The 21,194-nt window shown below is 38.4% G+C and overlaps 1 pseudogene; it reads right to left on the reverse strand.

Moving 5' to 3' along the window:
• Window positions 1-2,193: 2,193 nt before the first annotated feature.
• Window positions 2,194-21,194, reverse strand: part of LOC107590940 (usherin-like) — a 257,040-nt pseudogene continuing 238,039 nt past the window's right edge.

The raw sequence follows: 21,194 nt of genomic DNA on the forward strand, positions 1-21,194 counted from the left end.
TCATTGGAGAATAAGAATTTAAAATGGGGGCAAATATCATTATGACATAAATGTTTTTTTCTCTAATACACATTGGACACAATTAACGGCACCCTTTTATTCAATGCTTTTTGAAACCTCCATTTGGCATAGTATCAGCTCTGAGTTTTCTCCTTTAATTAATGCCTGATGAGGTTAGAGAGCACCTGACAAGAGATCAGAGACAATTCCTTCATCCAGAATCTCTCCAGACCCTTCAGATTCCCAGCTCCATGATGGTGCTTCTCCTCTTCAGTTCACCACACTCATTTTCTATAGGGTTCAGGTCAGGGAACTGGAATGGCCATAGCAGAAGCTTGGTTTTGTGCTCAGTGACCCATTTTTGTGTCGTTTTTAAGGTTTGTTTTAGGATTATTGTCCGGTTGGAAGATCCAAACATGGCCCATTATAAGATTTCTAACAGAGTCATTCACTTTTAGATTTTTATCTGTTGGTATTTGATAGAATCAATGATGCCATGTGTCTAAACAAGATGTCCAGGACCTCCAGCAGAAATATAGGCCCACGACATAAAAAATACAGCTGTATATTTCATTGTACACATGGGGTACTTTTTATACCTGTGTGCACCAAACCCATCTTGAGTGTTTGTTGCTAAAAAGCAAATTTTTTAGTTACATCATAGAAGCCAGTCCCATTTGAAGTTCCAGTCGTGTCTGACAACAGAATATGCTGGGGATTGTTTTTGGTTGAGAGCATTTTCTTTTCTTGATTTTTATTTCTTGAAACCCTCACTTTTTTTTTAAACCCTCCCAAACAACATGTGGAGTAGGTGCTGTTTGATTTTCTTTTTTTAAGGTTTTCTTACCCTGAGACTCAACTATTTCTTCTCACCGTGTATTAGGACAATATAGACACACGTCCTCTTCCAGGCAGATTTGTAACATTTTCTGTTGATTGGAAATTCTTAGCTTCTGGGTCAAGTCAAGGCTGTGATTATGTATATAGGCAAGTAGAGACAATGGGTGATGCCTTAAAAATATGATATTCAACCAGTTTTTAAACAAAATAAAACCAATATGAGCAGACTGTAATGTAAATAAACAAGTCATTCTCAGATTAAAACGGAAACAATAAGGTGATGTCTGAGGTAGTCACCACGTAGCAACAACATAAATGACAATTACATCTCCAACTAATAAAAAAAAAATCCAGCATTATGAAATACAGCTACTTTCTCGTTCCATTCCATTGCAAAGTTTTGTCATGGTCAAATAAACCAAATGAAGGTGCTCTCCAAACCATTTATTTTATATTTTATATATACTGCATTCATTTGTAACTGTCGCTCTTGTTATAAATGTGATATTGACTCAGCTACATAATAAGAAAAACTACATTACCAAGAATGTTGTCCACAGCTGTAGGTGTGTGTTTGTGTGTGATCGCTTTGCAAGTGAGTGTCTGTAAACATGGTTTGCTCTTTCTTCACTGAGCTGTAGCTTTTAATAGTCTCCCCAAACTCCTCATCCTCTACATACTGCAAAAAAAAAAAAAAACAGTCATCATCAGTTATCATAATTCCTTCACCAGGCAAACTGAATAGACTGCTGGAACACATCAGGAATGTTTACATTAATATAAAAGTACATGTAAATGTACACAAGTTGTTTGCAAAATTTTGACTTTTTACATGATTGGTCATCTCCACCTGGCTCTGAATGGGCGTGACGCTTCTGGGTCAAGTCAAGGCTGTGAGTATGTATATAGGCAAGTAGAGACAATGGGTGATGCCTTAAAAATATGATATTCAACCAGACTTTTCTTTTAAACAAAATAAAACCAATATGAGCAGACTGTAATGTAAATAAACAAGTCATTCTCAGATTAAAACGGAAGCAATAAGGTGATGTCTGAGGTAGTCACCACGTAGCTACAACATAAATGACAATTACATCTCCAGCTAATAAAAAAAAAATCATTATGAAATACAGCTACTTTCTCGTTCCATTCCATTGCAAAGTTTTGTCATGGTCAAATAAACCAAATGAAGGTGCTCTCCAAACCATTTATTTTATATTTTATATATACTGCATTCATTTGTAACTGTCGCTCTTGTTATAAATGTGATATTGACTCAGCTACATAATAAGAAAAACTACATTACCAAGAATGTTGTCCACAGCTGTAGGTGTGTGTTTGTGTGTGATCGCTTTACAAGTGAGTGTCTGTAAACATGGTTTGCTCTTTCTTCACTGAGCTGTAGCTTTTAATAGTCTCCCCAAACTCCTCATCCTCTACATACTGCAAAAAAACCCAAAAAAAACAGTCATCATCAGCTATCATAATTCCTTCACCAGGCAAACTGAATAGACTGCTGGAACACATCAGGAATGTTTACATTAATATAAAAGTACATGTAAATGTACACAAGTTGTTTGCATAATGATCCATTGGTGAGCAAGTGATGAAATGCAATGGAATTTCTCCAGATCTTTTTCTGATGAACAAAAGAAATCTCATCTACATCTTGGATGGCCTGAGGGACTTAAAGCAAATGTTCTATTTTGGGTCAACTATTCCCTTAAATGTTGGGAGTGTTTATCTGGCTCTTAGCAACCAGACAGCAGCCAAGGCTAAATTAATTTGATCAAACTTTACAGGAAAAAGAGTCAAATATTATAAAATGTTTCTATTTTAATACATTCAAAAATGTAACATATTTTTGTGAAGGCAAAGCTGAACTGTCAGTAGCCATTAATCCAGTCTCCTGTGTCACATGAACCTTCAGAAATCATTCTAATATGCTAATATACTCTATAAATGTTTTACTGTCACTTTTGATCAATTCAATACTTTTATTCAAAACCTTACTGACCCTAAATTTTAGAGCGTTAGTGCATAAATAGTAAGACTAATAAACTAATCTGAACAGAGTCATTGCCTTTATGACTATGCCACTGCCATACAATTGCAGTAGGAAGAGCAGTGTTATCCCCCCCTCTTCTGGACATTTAAAGGAAGTGCACGTTGCAGCTTTGAGTGCAAACCTCTACAGCCTAACATACATACGCCTATGCAAATTGATTAAAAAATGGTAGAACGTTAGAGCAAGCGTTACAGACCTAGTGAATTTCCAATTAGAAAACAATTTTCTCTCACCAGATAGGTGTCATTAGGTGGATACTTGGTACATCTCCTCTGAAGGGGCACTATTGGAGGTCTCTCCTTGATGAAGGGGGGCTTGCTTAGGGCTCTTCTCAGCACCAGACCCATTAACAGAGCCAACAGCAGCAGCCCCAGGAACGCCATGAGAATGATGAACCACAACTCTGTATAGAACTTGTATTCAGCTCCATACAGACCTGTTTTACCCCCAGAAGTCGACTCCACGGCATCTGTGGGGAACAGATGAGATGCTCAGATAAGAAAAAAACAGCGAACGGATAAAAACATAATACAAATATTTAACTAGTTAGTCTTGAATGGAAGGAGTTCACCAACTACTCTACAGCCAACTAGGTTTTAATCTCAATAATACAGAATAAAAAGTAAATTCTCTTTTATTCATAATTAATAACTTTTATTATTAAGAGTAAATTGAGATATGGATCCAAGTAATGATTCAAGTATTTTAGTATTATCTCACAACCTTTTACATTATTCCATTAATAACATAGGCTATTATATATCTATAAATATAATGTATATATTTATAATTTTGGTAGCTTAATGCCAGGAGCGTTTCACCACATGAAGATCTGGAGCTTTGAAAGTAGTTCAAATGTCTGCAACGAGACAACAAGGGTTGCTACATGCACAGATTTAGTTGTAGTCATCTAGTTTGACTTAAACCATTTATTATATTTGAATACCTTTTTTAGTGTTTATTTACTCGACAAAACCAACGGCGTGAATGGCATTTCGATGAAGATTATGAGTTTGCAACACTGCCCTGAGAGAATGGAGATATTACCCAATCACCAGCCAGGCCGGAGTAAACGTACCTATACCAGCGGCCGTGCTGTATTTAATGACAGGAGAGCTGGCACTGCCACTGTAGATGCGCAGGTTGTTCTCGGTTAGGCTGTATTCTCTCAGAGGCCCGTTCAGAGAGAAAGAGCCGCTCCAGCCCACAAACACTGTGGTAAGGTTACTGTGCACCACAAATGGCTCCTTATACCGAGGAGCTACAAAGAAACAGCAAGAGAGGGGTTTGACTTAGGTGCCATAACAATTTAACAATTTAAGAATTTTAGATGGTAATAGGAATGACTTGTACGGCATTTATAATTTGTTAGCAACATATAACCAGAGCCATACGGGAGTCCTGAAGAGAGTCCTTACGTTCTTTGAGTATGGTGATGGAGACCGAGTCAGACACAGTGCTGCCCATGTTACTGTAGGACACTACACACAGTTCATAGTTGGCATAGGGCAGTAGGCCAGAGATGTTGAAGCTCTGCCCCAGTCCAAAGAATGTGATTTCCACAGGGCCGATGACACAGCTTACAGGGACAGGCTGCAGCGGCTGAGGACAAGATGATCGCACATGGAGCTCACAGCTACAGAGATGAAAATGAAAGGGACAAATATGCTATAGTACTACCTTAATACACTACCATTCAAACGTTTGGGGTCAGGATGATTTCTTTTAAAAAGTGACAACAAAGACTTGTTACAAAAAAGGATTCCACAAATATTATACGCAGCACAGCTGTTTTCAACCTTGATAATAATAATAATAATAATAAAAAAGTTTAATGAGCACCAAATCAACAGAATGCATTTTGAATGTAGAATGAATTTTGATGGATCATGTGACATGGAAGAGTAGTAATGGCTGCTAAAAAGTCAGCTTTTTTGCTGAATAATATTTTTTGGAATAAATTACATTTGAAAATATATTAAAATAGAAACCTGTTATTTTAAATTGTAATCATATTTAATATTATAGTTTGACTTTACGTTGATTAAATAAATGCAGCATTGGTGAGCATGTAAGAGATTACTTTCAAAAACATAAAAAAAAGATGAAAGGTCTGTACCTTTCAATGATGCCATTGGGCTGAAGAGGCATGTTCCACTCCACCAGAGCTGAGCGAGAGGTGAGCGCGACTAGATGTGGCGGGGGCTGCTAGGCCGGGGCAGAGGCCTGGGTGCGGAGCTCACTTAAGGGACCTCGGCTGCAGCACAGGAAACAGGTGCAGGCCTCCACACCAACAGAATACACAGTGAAGGGCCTAAGACCGTGGAGAGTCTGCTGGTGGGACATCCCCTCAGACAGCTGCAGGCACAGAAAAGAAAGCGCTTGTTCCAGTTTTGTACTATAAATTCGAATAATCTAAATTCTTAGTCGCTTATATGTAATTGTTATATACTGTATATGTTATGTATAAGTAAAAATAAATATATTGCACTTGATGTACCAGCTGGTATAAGTCTTTGTTTTGTGTGAAGACTCTGTAGAGGCTGACAATGCCATTTGGCTCGCTGGGTGGGCTGATATCCACCACAGCTGAGGTGGCGTGGATGTGCAGGATTTTTAGGCGGGCTCAACCCCTCTGGAGGAGCTGGACCTGTGTGACCTTGAGCCCAGGGGCCCACACCTAGATAGTCAAAATTAAATAACACATAAAATCAGGTATTTATATATATATGTATATATATATTAATACCTGTAGAAATCTATAATAAATTTATAAAATAAAAAAATATAATAAAATGCTACATTATTATTATAACTCATAGTAAACATATTCAGTGGTGGCCAGAATTATTAGAACACTTGGCATATTTAAAAGGTTTCAGTTGTTTTTGTTGAATTGGCCACATACCCATAAAACGAACTATTGCCGGAACTACCTGTGACGGAAGGAATCTGCTGGAACATTGAAAATGATGAACTGGCCTCCTCAAAGTCCAGACCTCAACCCCATCGACCAAATTTGGGGCGAGTTGGAAAATAAACAGGACAGATCTAGTGCACATTTAAAGGAAAGCCTTTGGCTTGAGTTGCAGAAGCATGGGATAACATCAGTGTTGAAGTTCTCAGGAAATATATTGACACATGAAATCATGTTTTGGAGGCAAAAAAGGTAAATATTTTCAGATCTGTCAGGTGTTCTAATAATTTTGGCCTCCACTTTATAAAAAGCAGTTTAAACTACTTCATAGGACAGAGTGTGCACAAAAAAAAAAAATTACAGTAAAAGCACAAAATAAATAAAAATGAGGAATTGGGAATATGGATATAATGGCAAAAAAAGAGAAAAGAAACGAAAATGAAAATAATGAAAAACTAACTCACAAAAACAACAACAACAACAAACTCTTTGTAGCTAAAAACTTCAGCACTCATAATAAATTGTTGATTTTGCTGTCACCCCTCTGTTGTTTTCACTGTCCGTAAGCAGAAATACAAAAATTGCAGGAGCTCAATCTGTAGTTTTAACAAAAATCCGGAGCCGTCAAAAGTTTTGCATCATCTAGAGAGCACACATTGTTCATTTTCTTATATTACTGACATAAAGCTGGCTGAAAAAAATCCTTTACATTTATTTCACAACAATTTAGCATGTTTGAGAGCTTCTTCTCTTTTTTACTATTTGCTAGACCACAGCTCCAACATGTATCACAAGACCATAGACCAACTAGTATAGATATGCACAAGAAAAGAAAGGAACTTTAGTGTGCAAAGCTACAGGTGAGCGTATGGAGATGCCTGTGGTCTCTCTCACACCTGCAGGGCCGATTTAAGACCGGCTTTGATACCCACACCGGCTCTGAAATGGCCCAGCAGACAGAACGGAGACTCGGCACCATCCTCCTCTTAAAGAGGAGTCACCTTCACCTGATGAACCCACCTGGCGCCTTTTGCAAAAGGAAACTACCCATTCAACTACTTTGAGGAGTCAGTAGTCTTACGAGCTCGAAGCCCTGCTGTCATTAATAGCCAAAACATCAGCATCCATTACAGAATCACTCCAGCCTGAATCTACATGAAAATTAAATTTCACCTTCATCAAGGAGTAAATGAACACATGGAAAGGTGAAGTAATCTTATTTACTAGACGAGCTGTTTGTATAATTACACAGGAAGAGTAGGAAAAGGTCAGCTGGGGTCGCTATTTGCATGAGTAAGTAATTTGTAGATTGTCAGTTATAATAGCAGTGGCAGATGGATGTTCCTGTGGATAGGGTTAAATTAGCCTCAATAATAGGCAATTACACTGTGATCAATCCAGATGATAGATTTAAGTGGCAATACACACGGACTGCACGAGGCACCGGCTGATTTCACATTCCCATCCGATCCCGTTCCACTGCCAAAGTGACGACTAGACGTGTCAAAGCGCAAAGGGGGCGACGGAGGGGTGACAGAAGAGAAAGAGGGCGGTCACAAAACAGCCTCTTGTCACCCAAAGAGAGAAAAGGTCATGTTGGCAGGAAGACAGTGAGGAGGAAAGAGTGACGGTTCGCTTGTGCGGCATTATGAATGAGCACAGGACAAAGAAATGTGATAACCTTAATTTCTCACTGATAAATCCTTCCGATTCTCGGATAGGAATTTGGTAAAAAGAGATGTGGCCGCTACATTTTAAAGTGGAGTCAGCCAGGACATCTTCATGCCCTTGTATTGGCGCAGATGTTTTATTGCCACCGAAGCACTTGCATACAGAGCTGTAATTAACGCGGGAAAATAAAACTATTTCATGAGCGAGCTCTAATGGATGTGGGTGTACACCGCTAGGGCCGATTCTGCCCGGAGACAGGCCCTCATTGGCTGTGGCCACGCCCCCAGTCATGGACACGGGGCCAAAAGTTCCCTTTTCTGTTATGAGCACTAGGCTAATTAAGATTTGACATAAAAGTGTCAATAAAATATGTAGCCTCTTAACATGGGATGGGTTTGATTTCACAGGGATAAATGCCCTTGTGTGAGAACGAGTAAAATGAAACACAACAAAAAGGGAGACAACTCCATGACATTAGGACAAGAACATTAAAGAAAGTGATAGTCCTGACTCCTTCAAACACACAAACGATCAACAAACAGCGATTTAGAGTGTTAAATAAGTAGACGTAGACATAAGCTCAATGACGCTTCCAGGATAGTTAGCAACCTCCCCGGGGAAAGCCAATAGCATTAAAAGGTCTTTCCAATACTTGTACATATGGGAGGCCTAACAGCTAATTCAATGGCTTCGATCGTAATCGTCAGCATTCAGCCAGGCCCAGATTAATGGCCCTGTCGCTTGTCCGTCATCACTCAGCTCCGCCCGCCAGCTGTCATAAATTACCGCTCATAAATAAGATGAAACAATCAGGCAAACTCTATCAATTTAGTCCTGATCAGCCCACGCCTCTCAGGCCTGACAGTCAAATGCTAATGTTATTTTGCTCCAAAGGCTAGGCTGTCAATTAAGAAAGGTCTCGTAAGGCGACGGCGGTGCGATGAATATAGTGAGTTAGATTAAACGCCTGTCTGTTTGAATGAGAGAGTATAGATGAGCAGAACGTTAAACACAACAGCAACAAATAATCATGCTAATTAAATATTCCTTGAGGACAAGTTTATATGGCAGATTTAATCATGTTTAGTTGCATGATTACACTAAAATATTATGTATCATAAGAATAAAGTATGAAGTATCACAAAGTCTAGAGGGATGATTTCATATTCAGGATGTATCATGCTAAAAACTAAACTTGCTAAAACTAAAACTATTCAAAATTGTTTTCATTAATTGAAATAAAGCTGAAATAAAATAAATTATATAAATATTAGATGAAAAACTTAATCTTAAATGAAAATGAGAAATTTTGTCTTGGCAACTAGCAGAAATAAAACAGGTTTAAGTTACTAAAAAAAGTACTGAAATTATTAACTTTTAATAAAAAAAATTAAAATAAAAAGCTAAACAGAACTATTTAAAAAAAATAAAAATGCACTTAATAAAATGATCAAAACAAACAAAAATTAAACTGAAAATATAAAACTAAAAGCCAATTCAGAATACTAATAAATACTATAATATAATATAATTAGTACACTAGTATTTATATTACTGTATAAATAACACTGACTTAAAGCAATGACCTACTGTAGCAATCATTCAGAACACCTTAGCAAATGTATAGTCTCACGCCCACGGACCGTTGGCTAAACGTCTGATGCATATGGCACACAAACGTGGAAACACTTCAGGAGTTTCGAAGTCGTCGTCGGATTGGTTGAATTTTATAGGATTTCCGGGAGACGTGCGTGTCGCGTTCTTTAACGTTCTGCCTGGAAACAAAGATGCCGTGACGCCAAACCCCCTCACGAAAGAAGAAAGCCGTCGTGTTTACAATTGGGACGACGAGCGCTTATCAGGATCAACTAAACGCTGGATTTTCAAAAGTATGTGAAATATTTAAAGTTCGCGGCATAGAATCTTTAAAATACGTCCGAGAGTTTTACACACCGGTCTGTTATTGTGGCGACATTTCCACACCCCGAAACGATGAACGAAACGAACTATGATTGGTTGTTTGACATGTCGGTCAAACGGCCTCATGGGTGGGCCTTGGCCAATGAAAGCTGCCATGGATTCCAGACCTTCAGCCGTCAGTCTGAAGGTCTGGCTACGCAAGACTAGCAAATGTATGGCAACCCTCTGTCAACTATCTACAAGCTTACAGACAAGAGTCACATTTTCTTGAGAAAATATAAAAAGTCTGTTCATTCTTTGTGTAATATAATAATTTAGGTATAAAAAGTTCAAATCAAATGCACCAATGACAGTAAATTCTAAAATTTGGAGTGTAATATACATCTGAGTGAAATGAGAAACAGCGATGTGACCTGGTATTCGTAGGCTGTGTAGGGCAGGAGTTTGTTCAGTGCCATGTTTCATCAGTGCCATTTTTTATTTTTATTTTGAATATTTAGGAATATAAACATAATTTTTGTGCTTATCCTAGTAAAACGTGCTGTTATTTATCAACAGTATAGACAACGGACTAAAGGTTTTCTCCTTCAGAAGGTCACCAGCGATGGACTGAAGGAGAAAAGGGAGAGAAGAGAGGAGAGCAAGAGAATAAAGGGAAGGTCGTTTGAAAGAGGCAATGAGTGGCGAGTTGATAATGTTGATGAACCATTATCATCACCCCACTTATCTGGATTTTCACTTCAACATACGTATACAGCTCTAGACTTTAGTCATCCCTCATTTGAGTGCCTCCTCCTTCTGACCGTCTTTGTCTATGCCAAGGATGGAAACATTAGAAAAGGCTCAAGGTTGACTCCCTCCCCCTTTAAGATTCTCTCTCTCTCCTTTTCTTCCTTCGCTCATTTGGTTTTATCAGTGTGTCTGTCTTTGGTGCAGCAACTGAAAAAGTCTGACCAGCTAATTTAGGTTTGCAGCTAGACCGTATAACAAGAAAATATCTACTTCCAATTCTATTTAAAGATGCTTTAAGTACTCTGTTAGTTGTTTATTTATCCATCTTCAGCCTCAAATACTAGGGGTAGCTTTACAATATACTTTACGTACCAAAACTCCCGAGTAAACAGTGTTAGTGCTGCATGCTGGTATTTTACCTGTAGTAGAGCTTTATTGCAGTAAGGGAGAAACTTTGGCTTTGAAACGCACTGTGATGTGAAGCAAAAACGAACCGTTTCATGTTGGGCTCAGTTGGGTCCCGTTTGTAAAGCGAGTAGCTGATGATGACCCCATTAGGTCGTGGGGATGTCCCACTGCCCCATAATGCTGAATGGCCCCAGAGCCTGCAGTCTGGGGGGAGCCACACCAGAGGGCACTGACGGCTGTGTTCTGGCCACTGTTGGTAGACTGGTAGTGGCACCTTGACTGTTATTGGCAGTGATGGTGTAGCTGTACGCAACGCTTGGAAGTAAGGTGAAGTCATGGTAACGGGTGTCCATGCCAGTGTAAATGAGGCTCCCATTTCGACTGAGCTCATACCCTATGATTACTCCATTGGGTTGGATGGGCTCTCTCCACGTGACCTCAACTGATTCAGGGCCTGTGACTTTAAGAGTTGGGGCGGGCATCCCTGAGGGTGGTGCTTCTCTTGTCTGGACTGAAGTGGGAGAACTGGCAGTGCAGCCGCCATTGGTGCAAGCCATCAAGACGAGGATGTAGGAAACATGTGGCTGTCGATCCAAAACCTGTGCACTTAACTTTTTCCCTCGGTAGACCTCCTCATTGTTCATTTTAAGAATATACACCACAATCTATTCTGGATGGATGGAACAGTCCACAACACATTGAGTCAATAGGAAGTGACATCAGACACCATAGGTGGCTCTATGTTGGCAGGGGTGGCTTCTAACGTCCTGATCTGTGTCGGCTCACTGGTAACACACTCAGACACGGTGCAGGCAATGACTGCATAACTGTAGAGAGTGTACGCAGTTAAATCCACATCAGTGTAGTTGAATACACTTAAGTCGAAGCTGAAATGGAAGCCAACATTGTCCCTCTGAATCCTGTAGGTCAGAAGAACACTATTGGGCTCCAAAGGAGGCGTCCAAGCTACGAAGACATCATTAGGCTTGCCCTCTACATGACCGACAACCGGAGGAGCCAATCCTCTAGGAGGAGCTTGTTTGGTTTGAACTGTGAGCCACGGGCTATCGGTATATCCTGCCGCATTTGAAACAGGCACTCGAAACTTGTACCTGCTCCAGGGCAGAAGGCCAGACATATAATAGGAGAAGCTGTTAGCCTGGGTGTCGTTCTGGATGAACACAATCTTGGTTCTCATCGAGTCATCTTCATCACTCCGTACCCTGCCATCCTCTAGACTTACAGCCAGAACCTGGTACTGCAGGATCCTGCCGTTGGGCTGGGTGGGTGGAGACCAGCGGAGCTCCACGCTGCGGGATTGGACATGCTGTACCGTAGGAGCCGGTTGAGAGGACGGGGCAGCCTCTTCGGTGGTTACGCGTTGAGGTGCAGTCCTTGTACAGACCGCTTCGGTGCAAGCTTCCAGAACGAGCGTGTACACAGTGTAGTGTTCCAGACGGTGGAAGAGGAACTGACGTGTGAGGCCGCTGAACTCCAAGTTGTCCTCATTGAAGATATTGTACATCTGTGGATATAAATATGGTAAATGATAGCAGATTCTGGAGCTGATATTGCAATGTTACTGTCATTGAGGGAGGCATACTTTGATGACTCCAATTGGAGAGGCTGGCTCAGCCCATTGTAGCAGCAGTGCTTGGCCATGTTCTCTCTTCTCCACACTGAAGTTAGCCAGGCCACTTGGAGAGGCTTCAAGGGTCTGAATGGTGGTCCAAGGACTAGATACCTGACCTGCTCCATTAACAGCTTCTACACGCACATTATATGTGGTGTACGGCTCCAACCCAAACACATGAGCTTGAAAAATTTTACGCTACAACACAAAAGACACAAATGCAGTAAGTTATGTTATAAACATAACAATATGACCATTATTATTGATCAAATTAAGCAATTAATACAAATATATTCTAAAATATATTGAATGTTTTATATTATTATTATTATTATTATCATCATCATCATCATGACTAATAATAATAATAACTTATTATCTACAGCATACATTACATAATGTATATTTCATTAAATGCATTATATACACATTTTTGTGAATGCAGTACTCATGAATAGATCCAAAATTGCAAAGACGGCAAAACAAAACAACAAAATACATAAAATATAAAAACCTTATAAATCACCATATGGAGGCTCAAAATATCAATATTAAAAAGCAAAATATAAATTGATAACTAAATAAAGACATAACACTGTCAGCATCCATGCTGAATATTAGTTTTGTAAATAGATGTTTGCTTTTTTAACAGAAGAATTATTCATTCCTTTAAAAAAAATAAATAAATCCCGGAAAACCCCCCAACAAAAACACATAATTCTTACCATCAACAATAAAGCTACAGAGACCCCTCTCTACTATCCCTATGCAGATTTTACACCCCAATACATTACATCGCTGGGAGGCACTGAAGCATTTAAAACTCTACCTTTTTACGGGGTTGAAAAATTGAGAACATTTGGACTATAAACCAGCAAACATATGCACATTGTCAATAGAGACAGCTGTTTCATTTCACTTTATTTCAGCACAGAGACTTATATTCTGCCCCTAGATGGCAATGCTATCAAACACTTTCCTAAACACGGGCACCAAGACATTAACAAGCAGGCCTCCCTCATCCAGGATACTCAAGGCAGCCATTAAAAAGCGACTAAGAGAATTGATTTTTGTTATAGATTTCCAAATAAATGTTTAGGGCACAGATCCCTGAAATGGGAAGTGTTTAAGTTTTGATTAAGAGAATTGGTTATGCTGCCTTTTGGGTGTGCATAGATCCACCATACATCAAATTCTCAACATTACAGAATTACATTTAAAAAGAGAATGAGTCAAGTATTTCAATTATGTAAAACACACACTTTAAATTCTAAACAATCCTTTAGATTAAGATCCATTGCATATGAACCTCTGTATGGAAGCCAACAGCAGCCAGGCTTCTGGACAAAAGTACTGAATTCGGGCTTTCTGTAACTGAGGCAGAAAGAGGCCTCGCTGTTTTAAACATTAAAGAGGTATCAGAGTCAAAAGCACATTTAGCATTAGCTCAGGGTATCAGTCATTTGTTAATGGGGAAAGAAGTCTTTTAAAGCCCTTTTTCATTCCTCTTTTCCTCTTTCAACTGAGCACAGGTCTCCCTTGTCTCATCAGCTGCTTACATATGTGTTATTTCCTGTGACAGCGCTGGGGGCTGCTTGGGCCAGGGGATGATTTTAATTAAGAATAACCATGTGGATTTGTCACAACAATTATGCTGATTAGATGAAAGTGGAGATTCCTGACCCTTCAAAGGTGTGGGACTGCTTCATTTGCATACAGTAGACATACTGTCCCGGCCTGCCACTGCTGACTTCAGCCTGAGCTGGATTTTATTAGTTTCATGCTAACAGCTACAAGGCCTGGGAAATGCCTCATCAAAACGCATCAACTGGAGTCTTTGGTCATGTTTTAAGCAACCTACACTCAAACTCTGTCAAAAATGTAGGAGAATTTTAGGCAGATAAAATAATGCACTGATGCATTTTGTTGTAAGTATTATCATTCATCCATGAATATCCCTGAATGTCTAATGTTTATTTTTTTATACACACATAGATTCTTGAATATAATAAAAATCTTCTCTACACTGGTATATTAAAACAAACTGAGGAAAGGTATTCACGATGCACATTTCAAAATCACCTTTCACAGGCCGTTCACGCAAAAATGAAAGTTCTGTGATTTTGTCCATAGATTGAAAGTCAATGGAATCCAAAACAACATTAAACCACACTGACTTTCATTATATAAACAAAAAACTGTAAATTTATCTCTTGTGTTATGCAGAATAAAGAAAGTCATACACGTTTGGAACAACATGAGGGTGAGTAAATGATGATAAATTTGTCATTTTTGGTGAACTATCCCTTTAATATTTCGACCACTCCATGGCTCTCATTCCTGCCAGTACCTTAGTTTAACTGTTGAGAAAGTCTACAGAATTTAGAGCATCATTTCAAAGAATCTTCCCTTTTGTTCTGCAGTACTAACAACTGACAACCAGATCCTGAGATGCCTTGACACTATTAATTATTTGTGGTTTAGATGTAAAGTTCCGTTCAAGCCAAGCCTCAATCAGATGGAGGGCTCTTGAATCACTGAGCTGTTCTTCAGACTGAGCCGGTGTCTGATGAAGAAAACCCCTCATGCATGCAAACGCACACATAAAGAAACAGACGAAAGTACCGTTTACCTCTTCTGAATGTGGCAATCTGAGTATGTATGACAATCAGGACTGTGAATGATGGAAGCTGTTTTCAGAAAATAAAAGCTCATGCAGTCAAGTACACCACTAACTTTAGCTCTTTAAATAAGAAATTAGATTTAACAGGCTCTCTTAGAGTGTTTACTTAGTACTACAATCCGAAAGCAGATTCCAGACAATATAATAGCAGAATAATGCTTTTCAGTGTATTGTTTGGCCTTCTATATTATAGAAGATGTCTACACTGTAAAAAATAAGTGTAATTTTAACTGTAAAATTTTGTAAAAACGCTACGGAAAAAAACTGTTAATAGGTTAACAGTAAGTTCCCGTACTATATACAGGGAAAAAACGTAAAATATCTAACCAGACATTTCATGTAAATTTACAGTAAAATGCTGTTAATTTTACAGTTTTTAGAAGTAAAAATAATGAATCAAAAATGTAAAAACTACATAACTTTTTTTTATAGTGTATATAATAATTTATTTAAAAAAAAATGTATATTTGTATATAATATTTAAAAATATATTTATATAGTATATAAATATATACATGCACATATACAGTATACATGTCCTAACCACCAGGCAATGACTCCTTTGACACCTATAAACATTTTTGAATCTTTAAGCTACACAAATAAAATCCTCAATTGTGCCACCAGCCTGGTCTGAAACTAGGAATGAGATTAAAGTTTGTGAAAGCTCAGAGGAATCCACTATCAAAATCCACAGGCCATCGGGAGCTCCCCTCTGTGTGTCCTTTCGGCAAATGAGCGTGGGTTCAACCAGGGCCCAAACGAGCTACTCGCAGTTCTGCTTCAACTGTGTGTATACGAGTCTACACAAAGACACGGTCCAACGCGCCGCCATCATGTTTATACTCTCTTCACTGTGTTCTTAATGATAAACTAACAGATTGTAAACATGCTGCTGGAGTTTCAACCCCCCCTCATTTTTTTTCTGTGCATTTTTTATACAATGTCCTTCATGTTAGAGTGGTTACAGGCAGCAGAAGGACATCATTAGAGCCATGGTTAAACTGTAATTTACACCATTAGGAAGGCAGGAGCAATTTTTATTGCCTAGTAAATTTCAGCTCTGAAATATTTGGACCATATGGCTCAATTTGTGTAATAACCTTAATTTCTTGCACCCTTCGGGTCCGCCTGCATCTCCGCTTGCCACTCCGACAGAGTCGGGCTTCTGTGCGCAAAACGTGAAGCGTCTATAGAGCGGCGGTGGAGATTAATAAGGTGTCACGTCCTGTTTGGGTGAAGGCATTGGAACAGCAGCCAGATGGTATCTCTGCAAATGACTGTCAGGGGTCCTGATCTAATCAATAGGATGTATTAATACATCTCCCATCGCTGGGGTTCTCATGGGGCTGCTGAGCAACATCTGGAAAGATCAGGAGGGGGAGAGAGAGTACGAGAGGCAGAGAGAGCACTAGAAGCTATGTACAGACAGCAGAGGAAAAAGGCGATAGCGTTAAGAAGGAAGAGAAAGTGTGAGAGCCAAAAAAAAAGGAAGAGAGGAAGGGATGGGACAGGTCTGGTGCTGGCTGTGACTGGGCCTGCCTAATCTCTCATGTAGGCTTGATAAGTGTTCGGTAATGAGGGGCGTCTGCACACATGGTGAGGGAGGAAGCTTTTGGCGGTTCAGACCGCCTGTGCTCCGTAGCCTCATTCAGTCCCGCCGCCAGACGTCCACATTAATCACACGCACTGGCATGAGGTACGGCACACAGCACAGCCAGGGATCAATAGCAGCCCCACCCACCAAAAAAAAAAAAAAAAAAAAAAAAAAAAAAAAAGGAGGATGGGCATGCTCAGACAACAGAAGACCACAAGCTTTACTCTCTGCTAAAGCGCTACTGAACAGCATTACACCATCTGCCTCAACTCTACATACTATGTGTCTAAGCAATGATTTCTAAATCAAAATCAAAAGACAAAACATCTAGCACAAACTCTTTTTGGATTGATTTGATTTCTACAGCATGTTTACTGGTCAGGGCTCAACAATAAGGATGACACATGTTTTTGCATGTCAAATAAACAACATTTGGTTTTAAGACATTCGGTTTTAATAGCGTATTCAAGTGTTGTTATCATTAACTAAGACTAAAAATCTAAAATGTTGTTTCCGGTAATTTAAATAAAGCTAAAATAACAAAAAACATAAATAACCTATTAGATGTACAATTAAAAATGTTTCAGAAATAAGTGTGATTAGGTTGAAGTTCTAACACTGTTAAATCTAAAAATTGAAATTAAAGTTATATAAATATATATATAAATAAACACACTATAAAAGGCAAAACACATAAAATTAAGAATTAAGAATAAAACTAAACTAAAACTCAAAATATACAAAAGGCTAATTAAAATATTTAAAAAACAACAACAACAACAACATTGGTGTATTCTGTTGATGTAAATAAGTAACCAAGATAAATATATCCAGTCTTAAAAGCATCAGTTAAAATGGGTAAAAAACATTTTAAATATTTGTTCAGTGATAAAATACATTTTTTAAAAACAATTTATAATTTATATTAGAAAATTATATTATATTTTTATTATTTTAATTTAATTATTTTAATAGCTATAACTGATAAAGGTATTACTTTGCATACTGCACCTATTTAAATTATTTTTAAATAATATAATATATTTCTAAAAAATAAGCGGTCACACTTACACTGTCTGAGGAACGATGGAGACAAGGAGTATAATAAACAGTCTTTTTAATTCACGAAACACTGGGGTAATCCAACACAGGAGTGAGGAATGACACATGTACAGACGAAGTAGACCCGACAGGGGAGAAACGCAAAGACAGGAGCTTAAATGCTAGGGATAATTGGAGACACACAGGTGGATCACATAAGACAATCAGACTAAACGAGGACAGGAAAATGACCAAATAAGGAAACCTAGGAAGGACTAGGGGGCAAAACAGGTACAAAAGTCTGACATAAGCAATATTATGTAATATATAATATTAAAAACAAATGGGAATGTATAGGTTTTTTAGTTCATAGCTATATAACATGTACAGCTATTATTGCAATATAATATATAAAGATAAACTGATATAAAATAATATATTGCTTGTTGAGGATTTTTCCTTGTAATATTTACAAGTGCATGCACTAGCAGGAATGACAAGTTTTTTTCTCTGCATAATCCTTCATTCTCAGACATGAAAACAACTTCACTCCACCAGAGAACATTAACCTGTAGCCACTCAACAGTTGGCAACAGCTAAATCAATATGATGCCCCACTGCAGGCCAAGTATTGACATGGCAGGCGGACAGCTGATATAGCACAAAGTCAGTGTCCAAAAAAAGATTCTGCAGGATCGATGGATTATAAATGTAGCCGTGAGAAATTGCACTAATACCCACACTACAATTTCCCCGTGGCAGCTGTTATGCGATTGGGCAGTGTCTTCAGCAGATGACCATGGAAAAACTCAGAGCAGTATGGGTAAATTAACCTTTATATTGTAAACTCCTTTCTTTACATCACAAATAATTAGCCTGGTTCTATCTAAAAAGGCAAAACTAAAAATACTAGTGCTATTTCTATTTCAAAATATTTATTTCCAAAAATGTATTCTCATAAAATTCCCATTTTACATTAAATATTCTATAAAAAATACACATTTTAATTATAAGTTATATTATAAAATAATTTTTTTTTTACAATTTACAAAATGATAAATTTGCATCAGCCATTAGGAGGCCAGGGTCATAACTCAAGAGGGCTGAGGACACGTGGAAAATTAATTACAAGCTGATTAACTGCAATCTGACGTCACACGTTCACCACTGAAGCCGACCTCTGGAGGTCAAGAAAACCTGAAAGGACTGCCAAGAGAATAGAAGCGGAACAGTAAATTACTCTCAAAGAAAAGAGGGGTGCTGATAAAAGGCCTATCCTGGATGACGTTCATTAATTGCTATCAAAATAATTAATCTGTCTATTAGGCAGGCATCTATCTGGCGCTCTGTGGGAGAAGCTGAACTCCTCAGTGGGTCCTGGATTCTTTCCCCTGTGGTGTTGCTGCTATCAGGGGGCAAGCTGGCTCTGTTCAAACTTGTTTTGAACAGGAGCTCAAGCTGAAGCCTTTAATTTGGCCGTGATGCAGTTGTGAGCATCTGTGAGGAAAGCAGCACACTATTTTTCCTCGGTGTCAAACATGAGAACACCATGAATCACAGCAGCTACTTTTATAGGTGGAGACATCAGCGGATGAGGAATCTGTTTAAACATGCGAGCAATGTGCTGATCACTGATGAATGATCTCAGACAGATGCGGATGCTGGAAACTTCAGGTGCTGAAGCTGAGCTGAGAACTAGAAGCAGCTGCAGCCAAAAACACAACAATGGGTCAATATACACTCAAACTAGGCTCAAAATAAATCATAAAAATTTTCTAAGCAAACAATCTAACTAAATTCAACAAAATAATCAAAAGGTTGGAGCATGCTGTCAAACATTTTTAAATGTTTATTAATTTACTGTTCAAAGATTTGGTCTGTAAGATTCTTTAATTTAATTTATTTATTTTTAATTTTTAAACATTAGGTTTATCAAAGCTGCATTTACATGATCAAAAAGACAGTGAAACAGCAATACTGTAAAGTATTATTACAATTTAAAATAAATGTTTTCTATTTTAATATGTCATCCTAGAATGCCAAAGCAGTATTTAGTGTCACATTATCCCATAAAAGTGAGAATAAAACTATTAATTAAAAACAAAAATCTTACTGAACTTCTAAAAAGTAGTATATACAATTTATTAATTAAAATATTGCTATATTGTTTTTGTTTTGTGTAATATAATGTTTTGTGTATCATTATTAATAAACTCTTTAAATTTTGCTGAAAAGTCTACTGTAGGCTACTTAATTGCCATTGTCACAACCTTCCTCATTTATTGTGACAAAATTACTTCAGCTATTTGTGTTTAATAACGGTATGTTTTTTTTTCATGGGTAATAACAAGGAAAATGTCCAACAGCTTTTTTTTGGTAACCAAAACTTTAAGATATGTGCCTACACAGAAAATTACTTTACCAAAATTGACCAACCTTCAGAACTATTCACTGATGTAAAACCTGTGTCAGCTAGCCCCAGTCCCCCTATATTGTCTTATATATCATATTATTCTTCACATTCAGAAAGTAGCATCATAGTCGGCACCGATAGCCTTACAGCGCTTACCGACATACAGCGCTGTTGTGCTACAAGCATCCCGAGTTTGAATCCCGGCTCGAGGAAATTTCCCGATCCCGCCCCCCTCTTTCTCTCCCACTTCGCTTCCTGTCAGCTCTACACTGTCTTATAATAATAAAGGCAAAAACAGCAAAAATAAATCTTAAAAAAAAGAAAGTAGCCTCATATCTGTGCAACTCCTCTCGTAAGTTGCGTAGTTTTGTCTGATAATCACAGATAACAGTTTCTTTGATTCTTGTTTCTGTCTAATAATAGGAAAAAAAGTGTTGCCTCTCTATTCATTTGATAGATTAGTGAAAAAATATTTTTTTGTGGGTGCTATTTCATGGATCATTACTCAATCATCTTGCTTCTTTGCACATGGTTCATTTATAACTTCTCACACAATGTATTGTACAGCATATCGAATTGATGAAAGAAAAGAGTATTACCAGAACTGTACGAGCAGTAACAGTTGTGGAGTTGAACATAGGATCGTTGTGTAGTTTCTGGTACACCATTTTGTATTTGGAGATCACTCCGTTTGTCATGTTAGGCTGGGTCCAGCTCAGCAGAAGAGAGTAGGCACTGGTGGGGTGGGCCGAGGGTGCGCCCATCCCCTGCAGTTCTGCCTCTAGAGTTCGGACGGAGATCCAAGAGCTGTAGGCAGAGCCTTTAGAGTTGACGGCAGTGACTCTGTGTTCATATTCACTGAATGGTAGAAGGGAATCTGAGGCATCGATGAACTCTAGGGGACCTTCGGTCCAGATGAACACCAGCAGTTCCTCTTGAGTTCCAATTGGTCGTCTGGAGGAAATGGAGTTAAGATTAAATGAAAAAACAGAAATACCTCATCTACCATAGAATGAAAGATTACAAAAACATGACAAAATGCATAAAGCGTCTTCTTTAAAGTTCCTTCAAATGCCGCTGCAGTTAAAAATGAAACCCCAAAACCAACAAATCCAGTGGGGGTGCCAAAGGAAGGTTGCAGAGATGAGGAAGAACACACAGAGGAGGGTGAGGAGCAGGGGCAGAGCGCTGGGCTTTGCTCAAGCTTCGTTAATTCCTCCACATTAGAGGCCTGGCTTCCATGCTGCTGGAGAAAATGACATTCACCGCTC

Source organism: Sinocyclocheilus grahami, unplaced genomic scaffold (genome assembly GCF_001515645.1).
Source record: "Sinocyclocheilus grahami isolate Dianchi unplaced genomic scaffold, SAMN03320097.WGS_v1.1 scaffold134.1, whole genome shotgun sequence".
Classification (NCBI taxonomy): Eukaryota; Metazoa; Chordata; class Actinopteri; order Cypriniformes; family Cyprinidae; genus Sinocyclocheilus; species Sinocyclocheilus grahami.